This window comes from Tupaia chinensis, unplaced genomic scaffold, assembly GCF_000334495.1.
Source record: "Tupaia chinensis unplaced genomic scaffold, TupChi_1.0 Scaffold000012_1, whole genome shotgun sequence".
NCBI classification, from domain to species: domain Eukaryota; kingdom Metazoa; phylum Chordata; class Mammalia; order Scandentia; family Tupaiidae; genus Tupaia; species Tupaia belangeri.
The window spans coordinates 2,563,518-2,577,026 of NW_006159442.1; the positions used below are offsets into that span (position 1 = coordinate 2,563,518).

At 48.8% G+C, this 13,509-nt stretch overlaps 1 long non-coding RNA gene across 3 annotated transcripts in view; it reads left to right on the top strand.

Moving 5' to 3' along the window:
• The first annotated feature begins 237 nt into the window (after positions 1–237).
• The window catches only part of LOC114006235 (uncharacterized), a 14,214-nt gene continuing 942 nt past the window's right edge, over positions 238–13,509 (top strand). Inside the window, exons 1-2 of one of the 3 annotated variants that reach the window (XR_003547989.1) lie at positions 238–1,734; positions 12,490–12,603. This is a non-coding gene — a long non-coding RNA (uncharacterized LOC114006235). Of the gene's footprint in view, positions 1,735–7,622; positions 8,353–10,691; positions 10,819–12,489; positions 12,604–13,509 lie in introns of those variants that run through there. The other 2 variants (XR_003547997.1, XR_003547995.1) reach the window with 2 other exon arrangements.

Below are 13,509 nucleotides of genomic sequence, written 5' to 3' on the forward strand. Positions count from 1 at the left end.
GAACACATGTCCCCTTCAAGAAATATGTATTTTTTAATAATGTTTATTTCATTGTTTTATTATTTTTAAATTTGGTATAGGGCAAATATGCTCACCAGAGAGAGACACAGAGAGAGAGAGAGAGAGAAAGTGAGACAACAAGCCACTAGGTCCAGGACTCGGGCCACTGTAGGCCACGTGGGATTCTAGCACCTTAACCACCACACCACCTGCTGTCCCCTCAAGGAGTGTTTTTAACGAATGCTAAAGGCAATGCTTGCCTTACTTACGTCAGTGGGGATGAATGTTGACATGATGACATTTAGGGATCAGCAAATTGGTCAGGGGAGGTTTTTGAAGCCAAGGGACCTGCCTCAGGCCACGGAATTCACTAGAATGTGGTTCACCAGATGTGAACGGCAGCCTGGTCTCGGCTCCTAACCAGAAGCTGTGCTGCCTTCTGGCTGTGCAGGGCAGAACCGTCCCAGCCGCCAGCCTTCCCCACCGCAAAGGAAGTGCCTCGTACTTTCCAGTTCCTTCCAGGGCCGGCAAAACTTCACTTTGTCCGATGGAGTCGAAGGGCTAAGAGGTCAGAGTCTGGCTTTTCTACTCCCAAGAACTCTTGGATGGAGCTCCAATTTATGTTTTAGAATTTCTATTTGAGAAAGAATTTGGGATATTAACTTTCAATGCATTTAATGTAATTAGGAACAAAAAGTTCAAATTGGAGATTTGTCTTTCGAATTCTAGTCACTTAGCACTCATGCATTCCAAGACTGTGACTTCAAGGGCCTTGTCCCTGCCTCTCCCACCCTCCGACCCTGAGCTCAACCCCCATCCCCCCCTTGCCTTCTCTGCAGTTCGTATTTACTGAGAAGATCCTTGCTTGCTCATCAGTTGAGATTATCAGGGGGACATGCCCTCCCCAACCTAATGAATGCTTCAACAGCAAGGCCTTTGAACCCTGGACTCCAGTTAAAAAGTAACAGGCTGGGGCCTGGATCAATTGGAGACAAATATGAACTGCGAGGGCTGAGATACAGCCTTGGGAAGTCCCTGCTGCTGGCAGTGCGAGGAGAGCAACGGTCATGCCTGACTGAGGGGCCAGGAGCCACTGGGGTCCCTGCGTCCTTGGGCTAGTGTCCTGTTCTACACGTGGAGCATTCAAGCCACCAGCCCTGAAGTCAGCTTCCAGAGCTTTCTTGGTCTGACGACTGCAGTGTCCTACAGGGTGTCCACATGACTGCCCACCCCACGCCCGTGTCTCACTCTCGAGCCAGCCTGCCTCCAGCAAAGCTCTGATCGTGTCCCTCTACTGCCGGATGTGTTCTACGACCCCCGTCTGCACTCGTGCCTGGGGTCTGGGCCATCGCAGATGTTGGGACAGGAGGGGGATAGAGTTCCAGGCAGTCAGATCAAAGGAGTACGTCCCTGTCCTCGCCCTCCCCTTCTACTGTGCGCCACCATTTCTTCGTTGTGAAACTCTCTGACATTGCTCTCTGCTGGTTTTTCTCTCACTCTCAAAATGCCTCTACTAGCTTCTCTCCTCCCCTGGAAGTAATGTTCCCGAATCATTTGTTCTTAGTGAGCTCACTCTCTCCTCTCACACTCTCAAGGCCCCTCCTCTCCTGGCGTAAGTCATTACCCCCATGAGGACAATTACCCAAACTCCCTCTAACCCCACTTCATCTTCAAAAGCCCCATGGCCATCAGTACAGGACATTCCTCGAGTCGCTACAACACAAACGGCACAGGGTGAGCGCATGCTCCTTTCAAACCTCTCCTCCATGCTTCCTGGTTTCTGGAAATAGCAGCCTTGTGTCTTCCAGGCATCCATTCACATCGGAACTTCCTCTCTGGCTTCTCACACGTCCTGCCCCCCAAGCTGAAAGGTAGACACGATGTGGTTCCGTACTCGTCCATTCACCCACTCATCCAACAAGCCTGCGCTGAGGCTGCCGTGAGCTACACATGTGCAGGGGCTGGGATGCAGCAGTTGAAGCCAAGCTCCTTTCCATCATGAAATGCATATTCCAGTGGAGTCAAATAATAAACAAGTACAGGGACCGGCAGTTGGCGTAATGGCTATGTCGCTGGACTCCCATGTAATCCACCACAGTTCGAGTCCCAGACCCAGTGGCTTAAGCTCACATGTGCCTATATGCCCAAGATCCCGAGAATGGAGGAGAAGAGATTGCAGTGTGGCCATTGCCCCTGGGGGGGGGTGATTTCTCGCTTTCTGTCTTCTGTCTCTCTCTGTCATTCTGGTGAATGCATGCGCCCTAAAGCCAAAAAACCTCTCCAAAAATAAATAAATAAATAAGTATAATATATGCAATGCTAAGTATTGATGAGGCCAAGAAAAGAGCAGAGAAATGCTTCGAAGAGTAGGCGAGGGTTCCATTTTGGATAGGCTGAGTCAAGGTGAAGATCTCAAGGAGGTGAGCGAGCAAGCCATGAGGCTACTGGGGAGAACATCTGGGGCTGAGGAACAGCAACTGCAAAGCCTAGCCAGGAGTGGGAAATAGGGGAAAGGCCCATTGGGGATGGGCCGGTACGAGTCACCTGTTAGCCATGCAGGTAGAGAGTGGGGTATAGACATTTGCGGGGAGGCCCAGACTGGAAAAAGTGTCATCAGCATGTGGGTGGCATTTAAAACTCTTAGTCTGAAAAGGGGACAAGGGCTGAAGATGAGATGGATCCAGGGCAGGACAAAGTGGCCAGAGAGGTGGGGGGGAATCCAGGGGTGGGAGAGGAGAGCTGACCTCCCAAGGACTGGAGACTTAGTATTGCGAGTGCTGCTGGGGGACAGTAGGCTAAGGACCGACGCATGGCCTCTGGGGATGTCACTGGTCACCCAATGGGAGAGGTCTGGGTAGGCCTGTGAAGGCGGATGCCTGACAAGAATGGGCTCCAGAGAGGTGAGGAGAAGCGGGGACAGCAGAGACCCTGTACAGCTCAGGCGTCTGTATGCTCACCACCTTGCCGTCACCCCACTACCCTGATGCCCCCGGAACGCTTGCCCTGTTCTCTTTCCAATTCCTAATCCTGTTTGTACACAGCTATGAGTATAGCCCGGCTCCAGTTCCACATTCCCCTGCAGAAATCCTTGGAAAGCTTGCCACTCTCAACTAATAAAAATCTGAACCCCTCAGGCAGGCATTCGAGGTCACGCAGGGCCAGGCTCCTAGCTCACGCTCCCTCGTGTCCCTATATTCACGAAACGAAACTGCTCCCCCCACACGCCCTCGAGTTCCTACCCTTTGCCTTTCCTCCTACTGCTGTCGTTACTCAAAGTTCCTTTCCCATACAGGGAATCTGGCCAACCTTCCGGGCACATCTGAAGTCTCACCTCCTCTGTGAAGCCCTTCCTGGTTCCCCTCACCAAATGAAGTTTCATCCTTCTTCTGCCCCCATAGCACTTGTTTTTTGCCTCTCTTTGCAATTATTTGTATAACTGTCTCCCTTCCATCACTGTCAGCACGCTGGAAGCACTGGGTTAAATTAATCCTCTCCAGATTGTGGATGGTCAATAAAACTGGCTCCCAGTGAGCTGGACGGGTGGCGGGGTGCCAGGGAAGCTGCAGTGAATGCCGGTGGGGTTGTCTGTGGATTTCAGCTTTGAGAAATCTGTTTCCCTGCCTCTGCCCGGTCCTGAAAAAAAGAAACATTGGCCAGGCCGACGAGGATCTTCCTCCTCTTGACCTTGACAGACGGTTTGATAGGGATGAAAGTCGTTTGGGGTCTCTGGCAAGAGAACAAGAGAGGAGACCAGACAATAGGCAGCAAAAGACACTGAGGCTGCAGAAAACGATCTGCAGGCGGGCTGCCGTGGCTTGAGCATTTTGGTGTCTATCGACTCTCCTTGTTCCCTGAAAAATAGAAATACACACGTTGCCTTTTTTGCTCTGCCTCTCATTTTTTAAGACACCATTTTCCGGCCTCATGGTATCTGCAACAATTTGTTTTGAGAGATGGCCGTTTCCCCAGAGGCCTTCAAGCATCGGAGTCCCACGAGGCTGTCAGAGTTGAGGTGCCTGGCGAATGATTTCTGGGGGCTGCTCAGTGACCTTCTTTAGGTCCTAAATGAGGGCACGATTAAGAAGACTTTGTGTTTGGAGGAGGAGGTGGCCCCAGAGGAGGCGAGCCTGCTCTGTTCTGCAGTGTGGGGTAAGAGCTGCAAACGAGAATAACCACCTCACCTGGGGTCCTCAGCGCTCAGGATGACAGGAACATTTCAGGAACTCACAGGTGAACTTCCCTAAGAGGGCAAGGAGGGAGCACCAAGGTCGTATGAAGAGAAAGGACGTAAAGTTCACAAAATTCATAAATCATCCGCCTTCCCAGATTTTTAAACAGAAAATGTCCACCTCAAAGTCAGGTTTTCTAACATCTTTTGTTTGTTTGTTTAAATTAGAAGACCTAGCACCCATTACCTGGAGCTATACAGGGACTGCTCTCTTTAAATGGGACAGAAATCTTCCAGTTTGCCACACTCCCCCCAACTCCCTATTGTCCTGTCTGGCCCACTTCATTCACTGCCATTCGAGTTTTCAACCTCAGCACAACCTGGTCAGTTGGACCAATGTGAGATTTGGACTTGAATGACCTAAGTCATCCCATTTGTCTTTATTTAGAATGTGGCTCTTCTCGCTCATCGTACAATATTTCCCAAAGGCCTAGTCTTATTAACTCATATACGCTGCAAGTTCAGCTTCTTGTAACTCTATCTTCCCACCTTCTCAAGCTTCACTTCCCTACCCTGGAGATTTGCCTTCATCCCTTTAGCCCCGGAAGGACACTGACCCCTTTAGTTATTGTGTAAGTACAGCTTGATCTTAGGTACAGAGAAGAAAAAGAGGGTCTCAGAGGTGACATCATCAATTCAGTTCTCCAATGTTGGAAAATTCTTTTATTAAACACATTCCAACGTTCCAGAAGTGCTCTCTCTTTTTTCAAAATTCTGTTCAAATGAAGAGTGGAGGTCTCTTGTGCTTGAAACATCATTTATCCAGATCTTACTCACCCCACTTTGGGGACATCCTACCCAGGCCTGATTCCAAGGAGGAGAAACCAAGGAGCCGGGTAGATCTGCTTTTACAAATCCCATCACGAAGGTCATGGCGAGACGGGGAATGTGACTGAGAGTAAGAAAACAAGCAATGGCATAACAGTTACGTCATTGGACTCTCTCATGGGCGACTACGGTTCAAGTCCTGGACCTGGTGACTTGAAACTCACACCAGGCGTGTATGTGTGCGTGCGCCCAGGATCCTGGGTGAAGAATGGAGGAGAAGGGATTGTGACATAGCCATCCCCCAGGGAGTGATTTCTCACTTTTCCTCTCACTGTCTTTGTCTCTGGCAAATACATGCATCCTAAGGCAAAAAAAAAAATAAAATAAAGCTGAGAAAAATAGGTAATGCAGTGCCTCTACAAGAAAGCATTCAAGGGGCCAGAAGGTGGTATGGTGGTTGGGGCGCTGAACTCCCATATGGTCGACTGCGGTTCAAGTCTCAGACCTAGTAGCTAGCTTTCTCACTTTCTCTCTCTCTCTCTGTCTCTCTCCGGTGAGTGAACATATCCTATAGTGAATTTAAAATAATAATAATAAAGTTAAGTAATTCTTTAAGAAAATAGAAAGCATTCAAAAGCAAAGATTTCTAGAAAAGCACTCATTCATGCAAAACACAATAATTAATTATTATCTGCACTCGGTGTTGTGCCACATTCATGGTCTCTGCTCCTACGATTTCATTTAATGCAGTGCAGAGGAGAAAGCCAATAATCAAAGCAAAACACGCCACGGATGCACAATGTCTTGGGCCCAGATGTGTTATGGAATGCAGGCTTTTTTTTTTTTTTTTTGCATTTTCTGAAAGCAATACATTGCATGTACTATAGCAATACATTGCATGTACTATGTAACACCCCCAGCAAACCCATTAATATTTCTCCAGCAAACATATGAATACTTACACTAAGTGGAACAAAGACTATAGCTAGACTCATGTCAGTTCAGATCATGTTTTTTTTGTTGTTGTTGTTTTTGTTTTGTTTTGTTTTTAAGAGATTTTTTTTGCTCTAGGGTGCATGTACTTGCCAGAGAGAAAGAAAGCAAAAAATCACCCCCTAGGGAGGGTGGCCATGCCACAATCCCTTCTTCTCCATTCTCCTCTCAGAATTTTTGGCAGGCATCCACACGTGCCTGACACAAGTTTTAAACCACCAGGTGAAGGACTTTAAACCACTATCGAACACATGAGAGTCCAGAGATGTAACCATTACAACATCTGTTGGGCCCACAGGCCAGTTTTTTGCTATCAGATAAGGTTCTTGCCCCAAATCAGATTGCTTCACATTTACAAAAAGTGAAATTTATGGGGTCAGCAGGTGGCATGGTAGTTAAGATGCTGGATTCTCGCATGGCTGACCATGGTTCAAGTCCAGGACCTGGTGCCTTTAAAGTCATGTCAGTTGTATGTGCATGCTCAATATCCCAAGATAAGAATGGAGAAGGGATTGCAGTGTGTCCAACCTTCATAGGGAGTGGTTTCTTACTTTCCCTCTCTGTGTCTCTCTCCGGTAAATGCAAACACCCTAGGGAAAAAAATCTTAAAAAAAAAAAAAAATTAAAAGATCTATTGGACAAGACATGGAAGAACTTTCCAGGAGAATGGGCCAGCACACAGCAGACAATAATCTAAACAGGGCCAGCAGGTGACATGGGGGTTAAGGGCACTAGACTCCCACATTGCCAACCATGGTTCAAGTTTCAGACCTGGCAGCTTTCTCTCTCTCTCTCTCTCTCTCTTATTCTTTCCCTCTCTGGTCAAATTAAAATAAATAGATAAATAAAAATAAATAAGTAAAATAATTATTTAAAAACAATCTTCTAAGATTCAAGCAGTCCATGGGGCAACCAGTGCCAGTCCTGAGGAAGCCGGGTCCCCTGCCAGGTGGAAGACCCAAGCACAGTAGTGACCACTTGGTACTGACCACCTGCCTTAGAGTCACAGAAGCCTGGGCGGCATTAGCCAAAGCATCTTGGGGAAGGGAGCCCTGCAAAGTGCATTTAAGCATTCTCCAGGAGCTTCTACCCATGCTGCAGTTTGGGGACTGCTAATTTATTTGACACATCCTATGTGTCATTGTTCTAAGCTGTTTTGAAATATGAACACATTTAATCCTCCTGACAGGATTACAAAGGAAGCACATTGTCATTCTCACTTTCCAGATGTGGGAAGCAAGGTATAGAGAGAATTTAAAACTCATTCAAGGTCACAGAAATTACAAGCAATAGGCCATGTGTCTGGTTGCAAGGGTTGTGCCCTTAACCCTGGTCCTGCCTTTGCATTGATGTAGGCTTCAGTCCAGAGTGGGAGGCTCCATCCACCTGCAGGCCATAGCAAGCCCAGGGTCTGGCCTTCCCTCCATCCAGGCTGTGTTCCTTGAAGGTGCAGATCATACCCTGTGCCCCACCCACCAAGAGCAGGACCCCTACACAGAGCAGCTCTCAGGGGAAGGAGTGAAACTTTGGTCTTTCACCCCTGGGGCTGGAAGCAACAGAGAGAAGTTGACCAGTTGTGATAAGGCTGTTAGCCTTGGGGTTCAAAGCCCATGTTGCTCTACCTTTATCTGTGTTGTCGATACTATTTCAATAGCTTCTGTTTGAGGAGATGAAGCCACAGAGCAGGGACAGGGGATTGGGGTCTGCTGACCAGAGGCCAGGCCAGGTGAACCGAGTACCCCCTTCTGTGTCAATTCCAAAAGGCAGAGTTTGGAAATCAAGTCAACAGAGAGCTTTTCTTCATCGTCACATGAACAGCCACTCAGCAGTGTTTGGAGAGAGTTGGGCAATGCTGGATGGAGTCAGGCCAGGGAAAACTCAACTTTAACCTCTAGGTCTCTAAGCTGGCTTTGGCATCCATGTTTCTATCTGCTCACCTCCAGCTCAGAACAAAAAGAAAAGCTCCAGGCTTATGTATATAGCTGCCTCCATCTGTCCATTGTGGAATTACCATGGGCCTCAGAGAACATTCTGGAACATTCCGTCTTCTCCCCTCACACCGGGTGTGCACCATCCGTGGGCTCAAACTGTCACCAGGCAACCTCTTTTTGATGTCCCCAGAGTTCTTGCTCAAGGACAGCTGCTCTGTAGCATAAGCCAATTCAGCCAGGACTGGAATCATGCGTGTAGCAAGAAAAACGGCCCAATTCCAGGAGTAGGCATGGCAACCATCTACTGGGAGAAGTTTAAAAATAGAGAGAGAACATTAGAGATTATTTGCTCCTAACCCCTTGCTTTACAGATGAGGAAAAGAAGGACCATAGAGGGGAAGTTTCTTGCCCAGATGCCCCGGTTAGCAAATGGTCAGGTAACCCTAAGCCCACTCATCAGGCCCCCGTACTGTGGTTGGTTGGATTTTTTCCACTGTACTGTTTGACTCCTTATCATGTGTCTCTAAACCTTTCTAGTTCATGTTATTATTTTATTTTCTACTTTATTTTTCCAGAGGGTATATGTGCATTTGCCAGAGAGAGGGAAAGTGAGAAATCATCTCCTGGCGGGGGGGTTGGGGTGGGGGTAGGGGGATGGCCAGGACGCAATCCCTCCTCCTCCATTCTCCTCTCAGGATTTTAGGATTCCGGCACACATGTCTGGCATGTTTTTCAAGCCACCAGGTCCAGGACTCGAATTCTTCAGTCAGCCACGTGAGATCTGGCAGCCCTAACTACCATGCCAGTGACGGGCCTCATTATTGTTTTAAGTTTATTTATTTCTTCCATGAGAGAGAGAGAGTGCCCCCAAGAGGGTCTTGACACAGCAATTACCCCCAGCCTCAGCCAGCCCCAGGTTATAGGGGCACATGTGCCTGGTGTTCTGAGGCGAGGCCTCCAGACAGGAACTCAGGAACTTCCCATGTGAGTCAACCTCACAAAGTATCACATTTTACCTCTATGCTACCCTCTAGTCCTCTAGTTCCTGTTCTTAATTATCAGGTCCACCTTTGATTAGTTCATTCTGAAGTATCCCCTATGAGCCTCATGGTGGACTAGAACCTGGGATGGACTAGAAACAAGAGCTGCCGCTTCCCTAGAAGCTCCTGTAAGAAACTTTCATGGTTATCACCTCCCTGCCCCTCATTTTCACTTCCCCTTTTCCTCTCAGAGCCTCTGCCCTGGCGTGGAGGGAAGGGAGCAGAGGTGACAGCCCTGTCATGACTGTCACAATCCTTCACAGGTCGTCAGGGCAGAAAGGAGGCCACCATAGCATCCCAGCAAAATCCTCAGGGTTCTGAGGTCACTGAGGTGAAAAGAACAAGGTCTTCCACAAGCATCTTTAGAGGAAAAGAAGCAAACCGGCTGGAAAAGTTCTGAAATTTAGGGGAGGCCTAGACACGAGCAGAATTTGCAGGGCCCGTTCTGTGGGAGGCATTTTCCCCTTTAAAGCGCCAGAGCTCACATTGGGCCCCATTGCAGTCTCCGGATGGGGATGCGGAGGTTTAACCAATCAGCAAATGTTTGAGGTGCTGTCGGGAAGCACAGGGCAGCTCCCTGCAGAATTGCTGAGACAGTTACTGAGAGTCAAAGGCACAAAATAAATTAGAAGAGGGATGATGTTGTGGAGAGATCCTTGCTCCCTCTTGAAATGCAACCTGTCATTCCAAATGTTTCATGCACTGACAAGAAAGACTAAAAATATATAAGCACGACATTTGCATCCGTTAAATAGTCATTTTGTCATACATGGTTGGAAGTTGGGTTTTCTTAAAAGTTGTCAGGAAGGGTCTGCCTCTGCTGCTGGGTCTTTGTGGCTTCCAGGTGAACTCGAGTGTGGGAGGTGCTCAGGTAGGCTGATGGGCCTCAGCACTAAGTCGAACCTACTCATTCATTGCCTGCAGCAATGGGATTCAACTATTTCAACGATAGAGTGGAGACGTGGCATCTATCTGTCTTGGGAGGCAAATGCAGGACAGCCCGGCCTTCCCCTTGCCAAGCCATGTACAAAGCCGCTCTTGTCCAAGCTCTGGAAATCAACGGACTTGTGGAGTTTTGCTTCTGGGGGCTGAAGGTGTGTCAGGTGGTGGTAGTGAAGGAGGCCAGCAGCTTAAGGTTTAGCAAGATGGCAGCCATTTTGAAATTAAGATAGGCCTCTGGAACGAGAACAATCTGACCAAGTGCTGAGTCACAGGGAGATCTGTGTGAGGAATGGTCAGATGAGAACCAGGAATGGGTACTTGAAGGAGTCAGGATAATTACTCAGAGGAAAGCAATTGACTCTGATTGTAGAAAGGAAAAATTTGCACCTGCTTGTATCTTGTACCTATCAATACCGAGAACAGGTTGAACTTTTCTAGACTGTTTGATGGTGCTTGCTGCCTCCCTGTAACCGGTCACAGAAATCAACTCCCTTCTCTGGCCTCTGCCTCTTGTTTCATTGACAAGAAGCTGCCAGACTTGGCCAGTAACAGCAGGACAGATCACTGAATTCAGAGCCCCTTGTTGGTTCTGGGAATCAAATCCATATTTCTTATCTTTGTCCCATCACTCCTGTCACCTGGGCAGTGTATTATCTCCTTTCACTGTCCTTTCAGGACAACCTGGGAAGACTCTGCAAGTTTGTATTGTTGGAACGAGTCCAGTTTTGTGTGATACTCCAACTTCTATAAAGGTTGGGAGTCCTCTGTTCCTCAGGGGCAGCAGGGGGCGGAGAGGTAGTTCTGAGACTCTCCTCTTCCCTCTGCCGATATGAAAGGATGAAAGCTGAGGGCCTGATCTCTTGCCATTGATGGTGGCCTGTCCGAGGCAGGAGATCCTGAAGGTCTCTGAATAGGGGTGAGTGTGGCTCTCATGGACCTGGTGTTTGGCCCTCTGTCACTGGGGACCTGCCAGAGAAAGGAGTCTTGCCTCCCTTTGATCCATACTGGGAGTGCATATCCCCAAGCCCTCTCTAGGCACTCCATGGCCCTGCCCGTCCTTCACTTCTTCTAGACCTTTCCATGAAGTTTAGCAAAAGCTCAGGTAGGTCCTTTAGTCCCACTGAGGGCCCTAGGACATGGGATGGCAGGGCCATCCTTGTCTTCCCAGACATAGGACCCTACACCCTGCAGGTCCCTATGCCACAGACACCAGTGGGTATCCAGGCCCTGTGGTCACACTGCTGGGAGACCCCTTGAGCTATTGCCACTCTTCTTCCTCGCCATGGTCTCACAGGGTCCTTCAGCTCCATGGCTCTGTTGGTAGCAGCTGGAAAACCCGCTGGGTGGGGGTTGACGCACAGGGAGGCGTGGGGCAGGTTGGTGCATGAGAGAGGGAGGTTTTTGAGATCTCAGTGCTCTGGGGCATGTGGGAGGCCATGCTTTCAGGCTCTCTTCAGAAAACAGGGACACCTCGCTCTGACCCTCTGCTGTGGGAAGAGTCCCACATCGCATCCCGTCACTCAGCCACGAGAGGGGAAGAAAGAGACTGTTAGTGACACAAAGTGAGCTCCACAATATACTGTGGAATTGCAAAAGCAAGGTTCAGAGCACTCTGTGCTGTGGCCCAATTTGTATAACAGGGAAGGACACGGTGCACACACAGATGTCTCCGCTGTAGTCGGTTTCTGCAAACATAAGCTTTGAGGAACAAGGGTTGCTTTAGGGGATGAGGCCTGGGTTCCCCCTTTCCTCTTAGACCTCCAGGGACGGTTCAGAGCAGGTGCCGACTGAGTTAACCTGGGGAGGGAGAGAGAAGGAATCCACCTAGTAAAGGTAAGCAATAAAGGACCTGGTGTGGAGATGGCCTCACCAACACATGTGCATGGCCTTGGTGCCAGCTAAGGAAAAGAGGGACATACTACTTTCACCGAGATAAATGTGCTAGTCAGGCCTGGCCTGTTTCTAAAGCGGGCGAGAGGCAGCTGATGATGTATTCGCCTGAAAACAGAAGAGAACAGAGCAAATGGAAAGTGGAATGGGCTGAGGAACGATTATATCCAGAATTCGCTCTTCCACGCTCCTACAAGGCCCTTGCTCATCACCATCTCATTGCTTTTTCTTTTCTTTTTTTTTTTTTTTAAGATGCTTCTGCCTTTTGGGTGCATACACTTGTTGGAGAGACTGAGAGACAGAGACAGTGAAAGGAAAAGTGGGAAATCACCCCCCAAGGGGGATAGTCACACTGCAGCCCCTTCTCCTCCATTCTCATGCAGGGATCTTGGGCATGCATGCACGTGTGCCCGGCATGATTTTCAAGCCACCAGGTCCAGGAGTCCACATGCAGTTGGTCATGTGAGAGTCCAGTGATGTAATCACGATGCCATTCACTGGTCCCGTCACTGTCTCATTCCAACATCACAGCCACTGGGGTTGGGGGGGGGTGGACAGTGCCGGCACCAGCCCCACTGTGCAGATGAGAACCCTGCAGTGAGAAGGCTGACTTGGTCATGTCACGTATCTGGGATGGGTGACTCAGATGGACAAGACATCACTTTTTTGTTATTGAGTGTGATTCTTTCCTCTATAGACATTCCCAGAAGTCTGGTGGCCTGAGGAGAATAATCACAGTACTCCCCAGAGCTGGAATGCAGCTATGCTCCCACCCACCACGTGCGCGGCCCTCAGTACGTGCACCGTCTCTGTGAGTCCTCTCACCAATTGCTATTCTCAGACCTACTAGTGTCCTCATTTTACAGACGGGGCAACATGGTGTGACCAAGGTCACCAAGTTTGAGGGTGGCAGAGCAAGGATTTGGCCCCAGCTTCAATAGCTCCACCTCACTGCCCTGAGGGGTCAGTACACTCCTACTCTCCAGGGAATTTTGCTCAGTGATAGATATCAGAGCTATTGGCCCAGCCTCTTCTTTCTGAGGGTTCTGGTTTCAACACTTCCAGTTTTTCTCCCTAATCACGTGGGGTTGTCCTACATACTGGGCAAGTCTGGGACTAGACCATGTGCCTCTTGAGACTGAGTTTTATAGTCCTCATCTACATATCTCTGGTGCCCAGGACAGAGTCAGTGAATGAATGAATGAATCTCCCCTCTGCGCCCACTTCTTTTTATTTTTTTCGAGAGGTTTTCTCTATAGGGCGCGTGTGCTCGCCAGACAGACAGAGACAGAGACAGAAAGCGAGAAATCACCCCCCAGGGGGGATGGTCACCCCGTAATCCCTTCTCCTCCATTCTCCTCTCAGTATCTTGGGCACACACGCCCACGCGCCTGGCGTGAGTTCTAAGCCACCGGGTCTGGGATGCGAACCGTGGTCGACTACGTGGGAGTCCAGCGACATAGCCATTACACTAACTGCTGGTTCCCTGTGCCCACTTCTTTATAAGCTTTTTGGAAAGATGGTATCTAAGCTCCTGAGTGCTCTGGGGGCCCTCACCCATTTGAAAGGCTTTGAGACCTTCTCTACTATGCCTTAGTAAAAAACAAAAAACAACAACAAAAATAAATAAATAAAACAACAGAAAAAGCTAAGGATAAATTCCTCCCACTTCTCTTTTTTTTTTTTTTATATCTTTTTTTTTTTTTTTTTTGGGGGG